The 19,499-nt window shown below is 38.8% G+C and overlaps 1 pseudogene; it reads right to left on the minus strand.

The window, feature by feature from the left end:
• Positions 1-16,451: 16,451 nt before the first annotated feature.
• Positions 16,452-16,954, minus strand: LOC101412068 (protein tyrosine phosphatase type IVA 1 pseudogene; annotated as a pseudogene).
• Positions 16,955-19,499: the final 2,545 nt, after the last annotated feature.

Here is a 19,499-nt window from a genome sequence, read left to right on the forward strand (position 1 = left end):
AAGTAATGTTCTCCCTGTTAATTAACATACCATGGAATAAGTATAAAAGAAAAAGAAACAAAACTTCCTTTGTGGCTAGCCTCAATATAAATTAATTGGTAATTTTTTATTTATAGAAACTGCTTCATTTAAAGATACTTATAAGAGAATTAGATTGTAAGTTCTTGCAACAGTCATTTTTTTCCTGGCCTTTAACTGTTATTTCTAAATCCTAAAATGCTTTTCTCTTTGTGTATAATCTAATAGCTCCCTAGATCTGTGTCTTATAACACCTGAGACCCAGAACTAAAGTTGACCAGCTCTAAGGTGCTGAAGAAGTAGCATTAATTCTAAGGGACCACCCCAATTAAAGAAACTGAAGCAGGAATAAGGCTTCCATTAAATTAAAGAGTGAATGGGGCTAATCTACTTAAAGGCTATGGTGAATTAAAATAGAAGGTAAAAAGTAATATCATCAGTATGTAAAATCTTTAATTTCTATTTAGACAAAAAAGGAGAAATTTATTTTTTCAGAAGTTTTTCTTGTTTGTTTGTTTGTTTTTTAATTTCTGTAGCACACTATCTGATTTAACCAGTCTGGTCAGTTTATTTGAACAGTACAGCTACCATGGAAACTAAAATAGGGAATGAGATTGTGATATTATGTACAGAATTAATCTAATACCCTGACACATTTCAAAGTATTTTGGGTATAAGATAGTAAGGTATCTTACTATTGCAAAGTCCATTGAGGGACTGGGGAAAGAAAACAGAACTATTAAACTACTCCACCTGGAGAATTCCTGCTATTCTCTCAAGCACTAGGTGCTCCTAATTTACTGAAACTGTAAAACTCTGCCTAATAAAAGGAAATATGGTAATAAATTAAGCCCCCAGTCTTCAGTTTTGCACAGATGAAATGTATTTCTGCAATGATGAAGCTAAGCCTAATTATAATTAATACCCAAGAGTCATCTCCTGAAAACCTCTTTTGTTACTCAAATGTTGGTTCTCCCTCTGAGTCAAACTCAGTGAATAAGTTGACTACCTTTCCTTCTACATGGGACATGACTTCCAGGGATAAAATTGCCCTGGTGCTGTGAGACATGACATAATTCCCAGGGATAAAATCTTCCTAGCATTATGGGAGTTGATCAAAATAGAGTCTGGAGGTCATTTTGGAGGTTACTTTTATGCAGGATTCAGCCAGATATTGTAAACTACCACAGTAGGCAAAGTCTCAAGCAACAGTGTTCATGAAAACTCTAAGGCATACCCTGGGCTTGTCTAGTAATCTATAAAAATTATTTTTCTGATGTCTCATAGTTGTTAGAGGAAAAACAGCATTTACTGGACATGGAGACTGACACAAGGCAGGCAGGAAGTTTATTGAGAAGCTCTCCCAATGGAGGGGGTCTGAAGATTAGACTTCAGCCTGTTCATGGAAGGTGGTGGATATGACTTTACATAGTACATCAATAGGCAGGAAGGGAAACGGATGTGGTTCAAGCAATTGGACTCCCATCTACCATATAGGAGGTCCAGGGTTCGATACCCAGGGCCTCCAGGTGAAGGCAAGCTGGCCCATGTGGTGAGCTGGCCCATGCAGAGTGCTGCTGTATGCAAGGAATGCAACCCCGTGCAGGAGTGCTGGCTCACATGGAGAACTGACGCAGCAAGATGATGCAACAAAAAGAGACATGGAGGAGAGAAAATAAGAGACACAACAGACCAGGGAACTGAGGTGGTACAAGAGAATGATTGCCTCTCTCCCACTCTGGAAGGTCCCAGGATCAGTTCCTGGATCTGCTTAATGAGAATACAAGCAGATACAGAAGAACATACAGCAAATGGACACAGAGAGCAGACAACGGCTAGTGGGAGGGGAAATAAACAGATAAATTTTTAAAAAAATAGGCAGGAAAACATTAGTCCATGGGTTAGAGTCCATGTACAGCCTGGAGTCAATAAGGTGCTGTAAAAGTGAATTCTTCTCCTGTATGGCTTGGGGGTAGTGGGCTAGGAGGTAGGGTATTCTTGGAATATGGGGGTTTGGTGGTCTGGAAGGGATGAGGATCCTTATCTGCTCCATTTCCACTGTGGTATGGCTCATCCTTGGAGGGAAATAAGCTGTCTTCCACACGTAGGCATCTTGCTCAATCAATTAGAATGGAGTCACAACCTTATGACCTGTTAATCATTGCAAACCTTGAAGGGGGAACTCTTAACAATAGTTCTACTCTTTTTATTTAAACTTGTAATTCTCAACTTACTTAAGTTAATTTTTTTAGAGATTTAAAGTATCCAGATTGTTCCTATGTCAGAAAAGTCCTGATACCCAGAGGTACCATACCAGTCTCTTCAAGAATGACAACCAGTTTTATTCCTCTATTCCATAGTGTTGACAAAGAAGTTAGAGCAGTGATCACCCAAATTATCCCTCAAGAATGAGGAAAAGGAACAAAACAAGAGGGAGGAGTTGTAACCAAGGGTTAACAATTAACAAATGATTATGATTACTGAATCATTATATAGATGCCTCTTTACTTTCTAACATATTATAGAATAGCCAAAAGTAAATACTTGAAATTATTGAAACTTGCTGAATTAATAGAATCCAGATGACTTGATTTCTGATGATTATAAAACCATATAACTTTATCTTGTGATCATACAGACCTTGTCACTGATCCCCATTTGTACTCCCTCTCCTTATCTTGTTTTACAACTTTGAGGTATTATGATTACTAGAAGCCCCCTAATGTTTATTAATGAAACTATTTTACTAGGCAAAGCTAGATCTAACCAAAATTGGCCCACCTGACGTGCTCAGGAGCTTCTGTGACTAAGTATGCAATCGATCTGTGCATACTTAGTAATTAGATCATCTCAAATCACTGAACTGATTAGCATAAACCTGCCTGTCTTTGGATACTATAAAACTATGAGAATGACTACAGTTTGGGGAAATAGATTTTAGGCTGATATGCCACATGATCTCATGGTTATGCACTAGCAATGAACACTTTCTCTCTTTAAAACTCATTTTGAAGCACATTGGACAAAGAATCCCATTTTTGCTCTGTACCAGGAGGAAGTGGTCAACAATGCCAAATGTGGCAGGAAAGTAAAACAAGATGAGAATTTTAATGAGTTTGTAGTACATAACTACAATGAATTTACTGCTTTGTATGACAGCAATTTCAATCAAATAGCAGGAATATAGGCAAGATTTCAAGGAACAGAAGAGCATATGGGCGGATAAGAAGGAGAGACAAAAAGTATAGATCATTTTTTATGATGTGACCTAAGAGGAAAACAACTGAGTAGTTTATGGGCCAAAACAATCGAGGGCTTTTGTTGCTGTTTTTAGTCTGGGAAAAACTTATTTGTAAGTAAAAGGGACGAAACCTTTGAAGGTGTATTGATGGAGGGGTTTAACCTGTGCATGGGAGCACACTGCCCCTATGACAGAAAAAGAGGGAAAGATGGGTGAAGTGATGAATAGGTGTGCAAATGAGAGAGATAAAATTATGGAATCTTCTTCCTATTAAGAAAGACAAACATCAAGGCCTAAACTTCTTTATGTTATTGAATCAGGAAATATATTTTGAGCTTTAAAAAGAGAGGTATTTCTGTCAGTGAATTAGAGTGAGAAGTTGTTTGAAGAAGCCTAGATAGCATGAGGAACGCCAGGATTAAGATCAGGGCAAGGGGAATTTGAGACCAAGAAATTAAAAATGGGGAGATGTGTTTTCTGTATAGAAGCCAAGAACTTGAGAACACAAAGATAACAATTACTCTGACATTCATTATACTTTTGGACCAATTCCTTAATTTCTCCACCCCTGGGAGTTTACAGCCTAATTATTAGCTTTCTCAACTATAAAACTATGGGGCTTGTCAAGTATTATACAGCTAATAATGGAATGGTAATATTTGCCTATCTGCCTCAAGGACAAGGTGCAAGAATTAATTATTCAGGATTTATGGAGGCAAACAGTGATAAATCTGAAAGGAGCAAGAGGAAGAGATTTACAGAGAAATGTTGAATCTGAATATATTAATGACTTTTAAGATACATATGTTGGGGAAACAGACTTTGGCCCAGTGGTTGGGGCGTCCGTCTACCACACGGGAGGCCTGCGGTTCAAGCCCCGGGCCTCCTTGACCTGTGTGGGGCTGGCCCATGCGCGGTGCTGATGCGCACAGGGAGTGCCATGCCACGCAGGGGTGTCCCCCGCGTGGGGGAGCCCCACGCGCGGAGAGTGCACCCCGTGAGGAGAGCTGCCTAGCGCGGAGGAGGGAGCAGCCTGCCGAGGAATGGCGCCGCCCACACTTCCCGTGCAGCTGACAACAGAGGCGGACAGGGAAACAAGACGCAGAGGGCAGACAACGGGGGGGGGGGGGGGGGGGGAGGGGAATTAAATAAAAAATAAAGAATAAATCTTTAAAAAAAAAAGATACATATGTTGTTTCCACTCTATGTTTGCTATTATCCATTTCTCCACTTCAAGTACTTTTATATAGTTACCATTGTGCTTTACAACAAAAGAAGAGTGGGGATTTGTCAATATTTTCTTTACAATTTGCCATTTCCAATTTTGTTCATTAAAAAATTCCACTGACAACGAAGGCTTGGTGTTAGGGAATCATCAGCTCATTTTTCATAAATGGCCTAGAACCATTAATAAATAATAATCCATTACTTTCTAGAAGGAATCAGAAATGGAAAAATGATCTGCAGGTAAACCTATTAAAAGCTCATTAGATTTCCTGAGTAGTCCCTAAACTGTCAATGGGTACAAAGAATTTTATTTAAATTAGAATTCTCCATGGAGTTTAGTCTAAGAGAAAACTAGAAACATCAAAAGAAAGGCAAGCGCCATTTGATTTATGTATAGCTTACTAAAGTTGTGAAGTACATTCATTTGTGCTGTGATTTGCCGTTTTTTAATATTTTGTATGCTATGTAATTTGTAATAAGAGTTTAAACAATGTTGAGAATCAAGTGGTGAGAGGTAACATACTGAAAAAAAATGCTGATAGAGGACTTTCAGGGAGAAATAATTATTTGATGAAATGCTGTGTATTGGCTATAGTTGTGTTTATCTGATACTTTCAGTTGAAAATATTGTGTGACAGCCGGTCACATATTAAAAAGTTTAAAACCTTGTGATAGAGGAAACAATTGGCTTCTGTGTACCTCTAAGTGATTATTTTAGCTATAAAAACAAAGCTAGGAATTAAGATGTAGCTTCTAACTTTGCCAGTATGAAGAAAAAATATTTTTTCTCTTAAAACAAAAAAAAAGTTTGAAATAGAATTACTTAGGAAAGATATATAATCCCATCATCAGTGGGTGTGTGCAATGACATAGTTGTGCTTCTAAGTTTACAAATATTTTTGGGTTTTTTTTTCCACTGCATACATGCTGATGTAATATAACAACTTGCTTACCTGGCTGACCCAAACAGCTCAGGCACTAAATATTATCTGGGTCTTTAAAATAAAACAAGCACAGTTAGGGAACAGAAGCTGTGAGATCCGTTTATAAGTCAGGGCCAGTTCCTGGGGAGACACCAGGAGATCATTAATATTATCCATATGCACATCATCTATTTCTTTTTTAATAATACCTGAAAAAGTTGTTTAACTTAAGAATAGTAAAAGATATTAGCTGAGAAAAAATAAAACAAGACAGTCTAAATATAATTATAAATTAAATAATTTTATAAATAAAATATTAATTTTTATTATTTACCAAAGAATTTTAGAGTTATTCAATTGTTTAGTCACTTATCCTTCATTTTTAGACTAATTTTAACTTTGTTTCTGTCATTTCTTGATAAAGTCCCAAGTCATAGACAATCATGGTAATTTCTCAGGGTTTTGGTCCTGATCCTGCGATTAGGTCTCCTCTTATTCTTAACTCAAGTGTATCTGATTCAAAATTCAGGGATATTCAACCAATACTGTCTGAACAGCTGACACATGCCAAGCATTGTGCTGTCCTCCTCTGAATCATATGGCAACATGGTTTCCTGAGCTTCTTGACCTACAGTATTGTTCATTCCAGTCTCATCAATTATTTCTACACTATTATTCAAATAACAGTTATGAACAACTCTCTGTCTTTCTGCAAATAGTCTAGGTATGGGTGATGGCTATAAATATGTTTTGTTGTTTTGTTTATTTCTTTGTCTGTCTGATTTGTAAAAACACAGCAGCTATTGGATTTTTTTTTTGGTCCCTCCTCTTATTAATATTGCCCTCTCCTTGTCACTCCTGCTTTCCTCTCCCCTTACCCCCTTATCCCTTCATCCCTCCACATCCACTGCACAGACAGATGCCTGCCAGATGAGCCCGGCTGCTCTAGGTAGGGCCTTGTCACCCTACCTCTCACAACATAACAGAAAAGACCAAAAAGCATAAGAGCTGCAGCTTAATCAAGGACCATTGACCATGAGGTGCAGAGGTGCCCAAAGATGTACTTACCAAATGCAATGGATGTGTCATGATGATGGGAATGAGTGTTGCTGGGGAGGGAGAGGTGGGGTGGGGGTGGTGGGGTTGAATGGGACCTCATATATATATATTTTTAATGTAATATTATTACAAAGTCAATTAAAAAAAAAAAAAAAAGCTCTTTTCCAAGGCGGCAGTGCTATTCTCTCACTACTACTATATAGGAATTGCATTTAAGAGTTTTTAAATGGCACGTCAATGTGGTTTTATCTTAGGATGGTAATCAACTCAAACTTTCACCTTAAAACCAAAACTTTTATAATGGCTTGAAGCCCATGGCACTAAACTGAAAACTACAAAGAGCCAAGGAAGATAAAATCTGCAAATTTAGCAGATAAAATAGATTACTATGAAGCTATGCCAAATGTCTATTCAATATGTGTTACAAATTAGAAGGGAGCCTATTCCAATACATTCATACTGAGGAGGATGGGAATAATTAAGAAAAATAAGGAGAGGAACATTTGACTTGAAATAAATGTTCATCCCAGAGTAGTTTGTTTTGTTTTGCTTTGTTTTTCCTTTTATTTAAAAAAAAAAGCATGTTTAAATCTAGCTTAATAGGCCTTGAAATAACCTTGGAGACTTGAACCATTCACCACCCTGTGTCCAATGATGATTCTTGCCCCAAAAGATAACCTCATTTACTCTTTTGTTCAAAAGATATTTATTGAACATTTTATCAATCCTTGTGTTGGACTGTAGAGATACAATGATGAAGCAGAAACAGATTTAACCTCCAGGATACACTCATCTTTTAGATTTGTGTGCTGCAGGGCAAAGCACAGAATGCTGAGAGAGGCCCTGGAGCAGGCCCTCAGTGCAGCTTTGGGAATTTACTTAGTGTTTCCCAGAAATGATTAGGCCCTGTGTAATTCTCCTGGAACTTATATCTAGCCTCAGAAAAAGGCAGCTGGTGAAGAACAATGTCACATTGACTGAAATTATGTTTCTGCATTTTGATTAAACTGAGCCTCAAATTAGAAAACATAATTCTAACAGAAAAGTAAAGTTAATATTTCTTGTATAACTGTGATTTTGGACTAAGATTTGTACCCACTACACCGGGTGTATCCTGTCTAATTCCAATTTACTTCATGCATTTGCCTCAGACAAATGCCTAGGTAGGAGAATGTTACAAGATTGCAGCAGAGGAGTAGATGACCAGTGGCAACCCTGCTGGAATTCGGCACCTCTCACTCTGACTCTATCTCAGAGCTCCTGAGAGTACACTTTAGTGTACCTCTCTCTGGACTGTAGCTAAATGTTTTGTTTTAAAGATTTATTTTATTTATTTATATCTCTCCCCTTTCCCCCTCCCGCCCCAGTTGTCTGTTCTCTGTGTCTATTTGCTGCATCTTCTTGGTCCACTTCTGTTGTCAGCGCCATGGGAATCTGTGTTTCTTTTCTTTGCATCATCTTGCTGCGTCAGCTCTCTGTGTGTGCGGCTCCATTCCTGGGCAGGCTGCACTTTCTTTTCACGCTGGGCGGCTCTCCTTACGGGTACACTCCTTGCGCATGGGGCTCCCCTACGCGGGGGACACCCCTGCGTGGCACGGCACTCCTTGCACGCATCAGCACTGCGCATGGCCAGCTCCACACGGGTCAAGGAGGCCCGGGGTTTGAACTGCGGACCTCCCGTGTGGTAGATGGAGGCCCTAACCACTGGGCCAAGTCCGCTTCCAGCTAAATTTTGGCTTAAGCATTTTACATACATTATCTCTTTCCTAATTGGTAGGCTAGTGATGAGGAAATGGAAACAGAGGTTTGGAAAGTTTCATAAGGGTTCCAGTTGATAGAATTACTGAGTGAGGATTTGGATCTGCATCTCCAGGTCCTGAAGTCCATGCTATTTCTAACCTCCCTGCAGCCTGCAAAAGCAGAGTAAAAAGTCATTTTTGAAGGAAATGTGACTGCAGATAAAACAAATACTAGAGAATGTTCTTTGTTTTTTAACACAGGGATGTGTAAAGGGGATTTATGACTTTGTGGGTGGGATAATGCCAGGGAGTGAGATTTTTGTCTTTTATTCAACAAATATTTCTGAGCGTTGATGATGTCCCAGGCACTGCACGACAAACGGTTACAACTATAAATCCCCCACTAAAGAAGCCACTCTGGTGCCATCACTACTCAGGGACACACTAAGAAGGAAGCACATCCTTCCTCCCACTTTGCTCTGCTTCTAGAGATTAGAGCTGCTTTATAACAGCTGGAGGGAGCAGGCAGGGAGGGGAGGAAGGAGACTCACTGCTCTGAGGTATGAGGAAAGTTAATGAATTCTCTTCTAGCTAGTGTCCCTGCCTTCATTTTCTCCCCTTCTCCCAAGCATACATCCCTCTTCCTGCCAGGATTTTGTTTCTAAAACATGTATTTTACAAGCCACTCACTTGCTTCCCAGCCCCAATAGGATAAAGTGTAAGTCTTTAGCATGGGTTCAAGGCCCTGACCTCGCTCCCCAGGCTGATTCTCCACACTTTCCTCTAGCTCACCTATACTTCAGCTACACTGGACTCTGTGCATGCTCTTCCTTTTTCCTACAGTGTCCTTCCCAACCTTAATTTTATGCATTTCTCAAATGTCTCAAATACTAACTCCTCTACGAAATCTTTAAGGAGCTCTCTCTTTGCTTGTGAAATCAATAATTCCTCTCCCTGATTCCACATAACAATTCTTTCACACTTCTACGAAAGCACTTACCACATCAGTTATGTCAAATGGGCAACATTGATCAGAGGAAGAATTCAGAGGGGAAAATCTATGACATTAGAGTTAGAAGAAATGGAATGTGTAAAGAAGGTGAATTCAAAGAAACACATATAGGTCATCAAGACCTTGTAGAGAAGTTCACTAGGGAAAAAAAGAGGGAAAAGCTGAAGAAGGTTTACAACCCTGTGACCATAAAAGAGAGGTGCCCCAAGAATTCTGTTGGACCAAATGGAGCAACTGGGGCTGATATTCTCAAGGTCCACATTCAGTCTTCTTGGCAAGGACTCCTTCACTGTGTCACTGGCATTATAAAAGAAAACGCCACATGCAAATGAATTTGTAATTAGGGATGTATGTGTATATGGTCTAGTTATCATCACCTTTAACATTTTAGAAAAAATTTTGTGCCAAAAACAATGAGTTGCTGAAGGATGAATTTTGGATCACGTATTAATTACACAAGACCTCCTTTCAGTATGTTCACTCAAGACATTTTCTGGGAACAGCGCATACCTGTTGTTTCTCCACATACATTTGTTGAAGTGAATAAAAAGTCTGGTTGGTCTTCCAATGCATGATGTTTCACCTATTCTACATCAGCCCCACTGTCTGGAAAAAATCTTAGGCACGATTTTGGCTTATGCATTTTACATTCATTATTCCTTTCTTCACTGTAACTGGGATATAGTAAAATTTCATTCTTCTGGTGACCTAAATTAGCTTTGGGATAGGAGCAGTTGTGTCAATCTGCTACTTAGATTTCTCAAGGAATAAGCTGGTGTCTACTGAGATCCTAGGAACACAAGTTGCCTTGAGCTGGGGGAAATGCAGGGGTATCAGAACAGTGCCTGGCATGAAAAATATGGGAAGGTACTAATTGCCATGATGGAGTGTCAGAAAATAATGCAATATCCAATGATAGTACAGTGTCAGCTTCAGAAATGAGGAGAACTTTCAGGGTCTTGAAATAGTCCAGGTATAGATGTAGGAATGAATAGAATTGGAGTTATCTCCTGAAGTGGGGGAGAGGGTAAAGATGCCCAAAGCCTAGGACTTGAGGACCCTTAAGCAAGGTTTGATCAAGGTAATGGATGAATCTGATCACATCAGCAAGGTCTGCTGGGCCATTCTAAATAGGTACTCCAGGGGAAGTGGTTGCCATGCCAAATCTCAAAGAAGCTTTCAAGGACAGAACAAGGAAAGGGCTTCCCCTTCTTTTCCTTATTCCCAAGGAGAATGGCTGTAAATAATTTAGCAATGACCAAAACCAGGAAATAGCCCCATCTCTGTGAGTACCGTCACTGATCCCAGGATGGTGAGTCAAGACTGGTGGTCGGAATGTCTAGCAGATGATCTAGACCTTGCATCTGGCTTCCTAGGCTACCCTAATCAAGGACATCAAATATGAGGGGTGGTTGCACAGGATAAAGGCACCTCAGACAATGACCTGTCTCTTTGCCAAGGGGTCTGCCTTGAGAAGAATGTAGAGGCAATCTCTGAGATTTGCCAGTGATAAAAAGACTAACAGGCAAGGGGAACGGGAAGAAGGCCAAAGGTTGTAAGATGTGAGTCTGGGGAAATGTTATGCTTTTCTTGATCCTCTCAGAAGGAACAACCTAAAAAATGTAGGTTTCAAGTAAAAATGTTTTTAAAGTTTTGTACTGTAAGTGCATTGCTACTTACAAGACATAATTTTAAACTTTAAATAGCTTTTTTCTTTAATTTGTGAGGATTAACTCTCCTTTCCTTGCAGGAAAGAAACTCAAGCTTTGATATTCTATGAGTATACAAAAGGATGGGAACCAACTGGGTTTAAATTAAAATTCGGGGATTTCCTAGCTTTAAAATGAAAGCTTGGGAAACGGACTTTGGCCCAGTGGTTAGGGCGTCCGTCTACCATATGGGAGGTCCGCGGTTCAAACCCCGGGCCTCCTCAACCCGTGTGGAGCTGGCCATGCGCAGTGCTGATGCGCGCAAGGAGTGCCGTGCCACGCAGGGGTGTCCCCCGCGTGGGGGAGCCCCACGCGCAAGGAGTGCGCCCGTGAGGAAAGCCGCCCAGCGTGAAAAGAAAGAGCAGCCTGCCCAGGAATGGTGCCGCCCACACTTCCCGTGCCGCTGACGACAACAGAAGCGGACAAAGAAACAAGACGCAGCAAATAGACACCAAGAACAGACAACCAGGGGAGGGGGGGAAATTAAATAAATAAAATAAATCTTAAAAAAAAAAAAAAAAAAAAAATGAAAGCTTAACATTTCCATTGGTAAAAATTTAATAAAAATATTTCTGAAACTTCACAAAACAAACAGGTTAGAAATATTAGAATTTGGGCTATGAGTTTAAGAATTTTTAAAGCTATGCATTTTGTCATTTTTAAGTTGGACCATGTTCAAGTATAATGAATTGAAATAATATTGAAATAATTATCTGTTGTTAAAAATTGTTTTGGGTTTTAAATCACTATTTTTTTTTTATATTCTGCTTAAGTTTGTTTTTAGAAGGGTGAATGTAACTGAATAGGAGTAGCAGAGGTGGGTAAAGAGAGAAAATTCTTGCATGACACTGTATATTTAATAATGATTATCCAAGAGTTTTTTTCCAAGGCTGAAGTTTGGAGGGAAAATTCTTTGCATATTATTTTGGAATCTTGGTTTGAAGTTATGACATATAGAGCATCTGGCTGAGAAGGGGTCCTGATCAGCTCTTCTGCCATCTCAAATAAAATAGATTATTAAGAGATATATAACTATAAGTGGGAAAGGTCTTTTATTTGGGAAATTAAACAGTTAAAAATTTAAACTTTTGGGACACAGACTTGGCCCAGTGGTTAGGGCGTCTGTCTACCACATGGGAGGTCACGGTTCAAAGCCAGGTCCTTCTTGACCCATGTGGAGCTGACCCATGCGCAGTGTTGATGTGCGCAAGGAGTGCCGTGCCATGCAGGGGTGTCTCCGCGTAGGGGAGCCCCACATGCAAGGAGTGTGCCCTGTAAGAAGAGCTGCCCAGCACAAAAGAAATTTCAGCCTGCCCAGGAATTGTGCCGCACACATGGAGAGCTGACACAAGATGACGCAACAAAAAGAAAGAAACACAGATTCCCGTGCCACTGACAACAGAAGCAGACAAAGAAGAACACGCAGCAAATAGACACAGAGAACAGACAACCAGGGGAGGGGAGAGAAATAAGTAAATAAAAATAAATCTTTAAAAAAAAATTTAAACTTTTAAATTTAATACTAAAAATCAGAAAGGTATTAGAGATGTGTGGTACAATAAAATTAGAAAGGATAGATTTTTTAAATGTGTGGATTCTTTATTTTCCAAGATAAATATAAAGGGTTCTTTCAGGGAAAATAGATTAATTTGTATGGGCTTTAATTTTTTACAGGAAATTAGATCTCATATAGCAGACAAATAATATAAGTTGGGTAATGTTATACCCTAGGAAAGTTTTGAATAAAAAATGCTTGGTATAAATTAACGTTCTTCTGGTCAGATTTCTTGACATCAATTTGTCCTGGTCTCCAGGAAAAGAAATAAATAAAATAAATATAATAGAAAATTACATTTAAAGCATAATGATTAACCTCCCAGTCTGGAAATCAGGTTAACACCAAACAATTCAATTACTGCAATGGTGCAATGAGAAGATTTGACTGAAAGAGACCCAGGAACGCATTCTGGTTTGTCTAGACCCGGTTAGTAGTAACCTCCAACTCCTACACTTTCTCGGTGGGAAGGGCTACACCTGAACTCAAGGTCCCAGATTGTGACTCTTTCCCCAAGAGGAGGGCTGAAACCTCCCACAGTCTCCAAGCTTTAGTGCTGTGCAGCTAGATTTCCCAGAATTCTCCTGAAAATTGTTGATATATGTCTCAGTTTGCCATAGGGCTGCTGAGGCAAAGTACGGGAATGGGTTGGCTTTTATAATGAGAACTTTATTAGGGTAAAAGCTCACAATTCCAAGGCCATGAAATGTCCAAATCAAGGCACCATCAGAGATGCTTTCTCACCAAAGTCAGCTACTGGTGATTCTAACATCCTGCCATACCACCATCAGGAAAGACGGTAGGTCTGCTGGTCCCTACTTTCTCCTTCAACTTACCTGGGACCTAAGTCATCTTCACTGGGCTTCAGCTCCTTGTGCTTCTTGGGCCTTCTCTCCTTGCTCAGCTGTGGGCAAAAGTGGAGTCTTCTCTCACTTGGCCAGATCAAATATAGTAACTTCCTTTCTCTGTATGTGTGTGTGTCTCTCTCTGTCTCCATTTATATCAGACCCACCAAGAGGTCGGAGACTCAACCTGAGTCACGCCTCACTGGCATAGTCCAATCAAAAGGGTCTCACAGGAATGGATTAGTTCAAAAGAATAATCTTTTTTCTTTTTGGGATTCACCAAATTCGAACTGTCACAACATATGAATCAGACTGTCTGGTGCTCAAATAATCTGTTCCTCCACTCACCCCCAACTGACAAGACTGCTTTCATGCTTTTCCTTTAAGGAAGGGTCCCTGGAAATGAACCCCTACATCTTACTCCTGGCTGCAGCTTTCTTCTCTGAGAAATGATAAGATAAGGGTCTGCGCTGCCTTCCTACTGGCTCTTGGGTCCTAAGTTACCCAATAAATACTTTTCCTTAACCTATACCCCTTATCCACTTTGCATAACAACCAACCTTGTAAGGATGCTTTACACGTAAAAAACAATGTGGGGGTGGGGGAAATCTATGATGAAGGGGTCTATTCAATACCCACATTGCTATGGAAAGAATATAGATTATATCCCTGCCATCACCTGCACAACTAATTAGGGTCAGTCTAGTAAGGAAGTGTTTTAAATTTCAATGGAGAGTTGCTGAAATAGTCAATGTTTGGGGATCAACAGAAACAGAAGAGCCTGCTGAGTTCATGTTTTTATGGAACAGAAGCATTCCATCAACTCTTAGCTCTTTTCTCTCCCTCCTGGCTAATGCCTATTTCTTAACCCTTTGGGACTCAAAGGGAGCTGGGCTTACTGCTGCAATGCTGGCAGTCAGTAGTAGTAAGTGCATTTATGAGGCTGTACAGATGCTTCTGAAATGAGTGCAAAGCTATGCTCAAATGGAAGTATCGTGTGCAAAAGATGATTTATTTATACATGAACATAAACGCACTATATACACACACACACACACACATACCTGTTCTATCCTTTGAGTCTAACACCGCACATTGCAGAATGTGGGTATGTGAAAACTTTGTGTATACTTCTCTTCATCTCTGGTAATAAGAGGTTCAGGGAAGTCATTACTAACCACTGCTTCCCCTGTCTCCCGCAGAGCCAATATATCCTCTAGACTCAATATGGGTATATTAAAAGTCGCAAAATTCACAATCCATGGGGTTACAGCATAATGAAAAGAGAAAGCTCTTTTGGCATTAAAAGCAGGTGGACTTAAATATTGACTCCAGGACTACAATTTTTACCAAATTATGAAAACTTTATAAATCTCAGGATTATCATTTATAAAGTCAGAAGAACTACATTTCTGCTTTTGGACATATTAAGCTTGAGGTGCTTATTAGCCATGCAGTTGCAGATATCTAGCAGAAAACTGGAATTATGAATCTAAGGTAAGGGAATGGTTTGCGTTGGATATATAAATTGGTGTTTTGTCAGAATACAGATGGAGGTTAACACCAAGGGACTTGTATAAAATCTTAGGTAGTGACCATGGATTAAAAAAAAAAAGGCCTTAGGACAGAGCAAAGCACTCTAATATTTAGGGGTTGAAAGGTTTATAAGAATAGGGGATTTAGAAAAGGCAGGAAAACTAAAAAATTAATGTCATGGAGGGCGAATGGATAATGTGGCAGTTTGAGATTATTTTATGAATCCCAAAAAGAGAAAGATTATGTTTGTAAATGAATCTATTCCTCTGGATGTGGTACACTTTGATTGAGGGGCCTTCTATTAGATCACTTCATAAAATCGTTTTACTGTTTTTGGTGTTTTTTTGCATTTCATTATTTATTTAAATATTTAATCTCTCACACTACATTTTTACAAGCTGGTGAACACTGACAAATTATTTCTCCCACAGAACTATAACCACACATTCCCAGGCAGTATAAATATATTGTTAAACTACACACCATTTTATCAATTATATAATAAAACAAATTATCAAATATCCAAATATGAAGTTACACAGCTCGAAAGGCATATAAAATATTAGATGTCTGCTGAATTAATTAGCAGAAAACTACTGCTTGTTTTGTAAGAAGTTGGAAAAAGAAGGGGAAAAATCACACTTCAAACAAAAATAATAACCGGTAAACAATTTCTAATAGATATGAATAAAATTACAAGAATTTTAGAAATGTAACATATAATTATTGTAGCTATCATAACAAAGCATCCCTATTTTTTAAAAAATATTTACTAAATTAAAGAAATGTCTACATGTTCTGAACAAGATGAAAGCAACGTCTTACTAAATATTATTTAATAGCCCCCTCCCAGTTAAGTTGCACCCCAAAGTATATACATTAAATTAACTAGAATGCTTCTTTGTCTGGAGACTTTAAAGACATGTGCTCTGTAAAATGCAGATTTTCAAAATGGAGGTTTTCTCTAAAGTCACAAAATGAGATTTATGAATAGACATTAAAAAATCACCGAAAGATTTGGTAAAACTCCAAAAAAAATTCAGTGGTTGCACAAACCTGATGTATACTGGTCTGAACGTGAGAGATGTAAACATAAAGTGAATAGTCAAATATCCATATAGGCCCAACTTTCAATGCTTGAAATGACTGAAGGAATAAGGCCAGAGTGTTCATATTTTCTGGAATTTTAAGTTCTTTATGATACTGAAAACATACAAGTGTTGTGCTGGGTATTTTGGCACATAATCTCTCAAAACTTCTTATGTATTGATAAGATTCTGGCATGGGGATAGCTCTGAAGAAGACTTACAAGTAGATACTATATGATTTTAGGAAAGGTCAATTGTTACACATGATAAGCCCATTTTAAACATTGACAAACAAGAATCTTTTGCTAAGTGCCCAAATAGGCTAATTATAACTCATACTGGCTGCAATTCTGTCAGATTTGTAGTATGGTAAAACTGCTTTTCAGTTCTCCTATTGAAGCTTCACTAGACTTATTCAGCAACATGTTAGCTAATGTAAGACAAATTATGTCCTCTTTCAAGTTCTACTTCCAAGACAATAGCATCAGCCACCCCAATTTTATGGAATGCAACAGTTGTTTCTGTGCCCATTGGAGTCTTTGAAGTACAGCCATATTTTAGGATGATGCTTCTCCAAATACAAAAGTTGCTTGCTGTTGAAAGCTCCATGCCACTTTCGTCTTATCAACTGTACTTCATCTTCATGTTTCATTCCACCATCAATCAATGCCAGGACAACAGCACTGGAGCTCTCCCAAGACCTGCAAAACAATGAACAGAAATGCAGCAACCAGGATCCTCATGAAACTTAATTTTTACAAGATTTAACCAATCATCAACAATCTGGTTGGATGGTGGTACACCATCATCAAAAAGCCAATCAAGAACATGGATGCCTTCCTTCTCCACAAGAGCTGTGTCATAAGTTGCTTCACATACTCTTACTATTGTGTTAACTCCATCCTTCTTATGTTCCTCTATAAGTTTGCTAAAGGATGGGTTATGTGTGCTAAGCAATCTCATATTCTTGTATGTGACTTCCACAGGAGCTGGGCAGTTCATACAAGTCACATTAATTTAGTTAAAAAACACTCAATAGGGTTATGAAAGAATTTTTAAAAACTGAATTCAGAAATGATGTAAAGAAGCAGAAGTCCACTTCAATATACTCCACTTAAAATTCTCAGTGCTTTGCATATGTAGTTGGGAGTAACCAGAAATGAAATGAACCTCCTAACAAGAAGCAGAAATTCTTCATCCAGTAATACTGAGGCAATGCACCTATCCAGGTCAGAACTCTAGTAAAGTGCTCTGCAGATTTCAATTCAACATTTCTCTTGAACTGAACCACTCTTATCAGGAGTTCTTGGTGGAATAGTAATAAATCCCTACAGTTCACTTGTCTGCATAGAGGTTGTGCTGTACCTGGCAGTAATCTACACTGCCCTTCAGAAACTCCATAAATGTGTGACTAAGAACACACTGGAATATGTGTACTCATTGAAGATTGTGGCCTAATCATATAGCTGGTCCTGAGGCAGGGGCCAAACAGGTGGTGGTGGAAGCTGCAGGGCAGGGGACAGTGGTGGCCATTGTGTGGCAGAGGTGCAGGTAGCAATGGTGATACCAGGCTCTACCATGCAGTGAGTTGCTTTAGGGCTTTTGATTAGACTATATCAGTGAGTATCCACCTGCTTGCTAGGTCTGATATAAATGAAGATACAGAGTGACACACAGGAAAGGGGAGCTCTGCCATATTGGATCTGGTCATGTGAAAGAGGATTCTAGGTTCACCTACAGCTGCAGAAGGCAGAGAAGCCCTAAGAGACTGAGAGAGGAGGCCCAGAAAGAGACAGCCCTATTCCTTGTTGCCCACAGTTGAGCTTCAGGAGACAGCAGATTCTGAAGGGGAAGACAGAGACCTCAGCAGAGATCAACAGCGATCTTGCTTCTCCACGTAGCCAGACAACAGGATCAACAGTAGCTGACTTTGATAGAAAGCACCTCCGATGGCACCTTGATTTAGACATTTCATGGTCTTGGAACTGTAAGCTTTCACAGCAAATAAATCTCTTTTATAAAAGCCAACCTATTTCTAGTACTTTGCATCAGCAGCCCTGTGGCAAACTAACACACCAGGTTAACTAGCAGCTTATCCATCGTAATAAGAGGTGAGGCAAAACATTCAGACACTAATATAGATAGGTTGGAAGTTTATCCCCAATTGTTCCTGCTTTTTCAGTAGGGAAAAATAACAGTAAATTTGGAGTTAATAGTAGAAGATGGTGTTGGAGTTTTGAAGAGCATAAGAAGATATGGACTAGTCTTTGGAGAGTCAATGAATCAGAACAGGGCATTTTTATAAAGTATAATACCCTTAGAGTTATTTGTTAAAAAGGCTATAACATCAGAGAAAAAAATCAGGTGATAATGTATGCAAAACAATGAGAGAAATTAGACATGAAAAATGTTATTATTGCTAGAATGGTATAGATCAAGGGTCAGCAAACAACAGCTGGCTACCTGTTTTATAAATAAAGTTTTATATGAACATTGCCATGGGAAATCTTTACATATTGTCTAGGACTGATTGTGCACTATTAGATTTGAGTAGTTGTGACAGCAACCATATGGCCCACAAGCCTAAAATATTATCCCTGTTATGGATGATCTGAACAAGCATCATAGATGGAGTTCAAAGAGAAAATGAATGGGCTGGACACTCAGTCTTAGGAATTCTCTCAGAATGCATCACAATGAGGCAAAGTGTCAGAAATTGCTTTTACAAATTACACAATGAAACATAATGGAAACTTTAGGAGTCCCAGTATCTAATTGTAGTTTCAGAAGGAAAGAATTAAGAAAATAGAGGGGAGAAAATATTTAAAGAAATCTAAAGTTCACAGAACTGAATAAGACACAAACTCTCAAACTGACATATCTAACCAAGGGAGGGCCAATCATATTATATAATAATAGTAACAGTAATAATAAAATAATATCTGACATTTACTAAACTCATCTGGGTGCTTTATGTGGATTACTTTATTTAATCTTCCAAAAACACCATGGCATATGTACAATTAATATCCACATATTTTAAATTGAGGCAAAGAGAAGTTAAATAACTTATTTGAGATCAATTAGTTAGTGAATGATGGAGATGTGGTTTGAACCCAGTTAGCCTAAATCCAGAGGCAATGCTGTTAACCTCCCCAGAGGCTTTTATGGTAGAATTTAATAAAATTGATAATAAAGAGAAAATCTTAAAAATTACTACATGTAGGGGAAGGAACAGACTACTTATAAGGGCCTAATAAATTGATGAGCAACCTATATCACTGTTACGAGAAGACAGTGATACGTTTTCTGAAGTGTGAGGTCAAAGGGCATTGTACCTTGAAGTATGTATCCAAACAAGTAATCATTCCACTTTAGGGTAAAACATTCAGCCATCCACCCTCAGATCTGCTCTGAAGGAAGTACTTTGTGATTAATATAATGTGTTTCAATCAAAAGTAAAAGGAACCCAGGAGAAAGCATCAGGACAGAAGAAACAATAGTGAGAAGAAAAAAGACTTATTTTTGGTCCAGTACTGCCTATAAA

This window comes from Dasypus novemcinctus, chromosome 4 (genome assembly GCF_030445035.2).
Source record: "Dasypus novemcinctus isolate mDasNov1 chromosome 4, mDasNov1.1.hap2, whole genome shotgun sequence".
In the NCBI taxonomy this organism is placed as follows: Eukaryota; Metazoa; Chordata; class Mammalia; order Cingulata; family Dasypodidae; genus Dasypus; species Dasypus novemcinctus.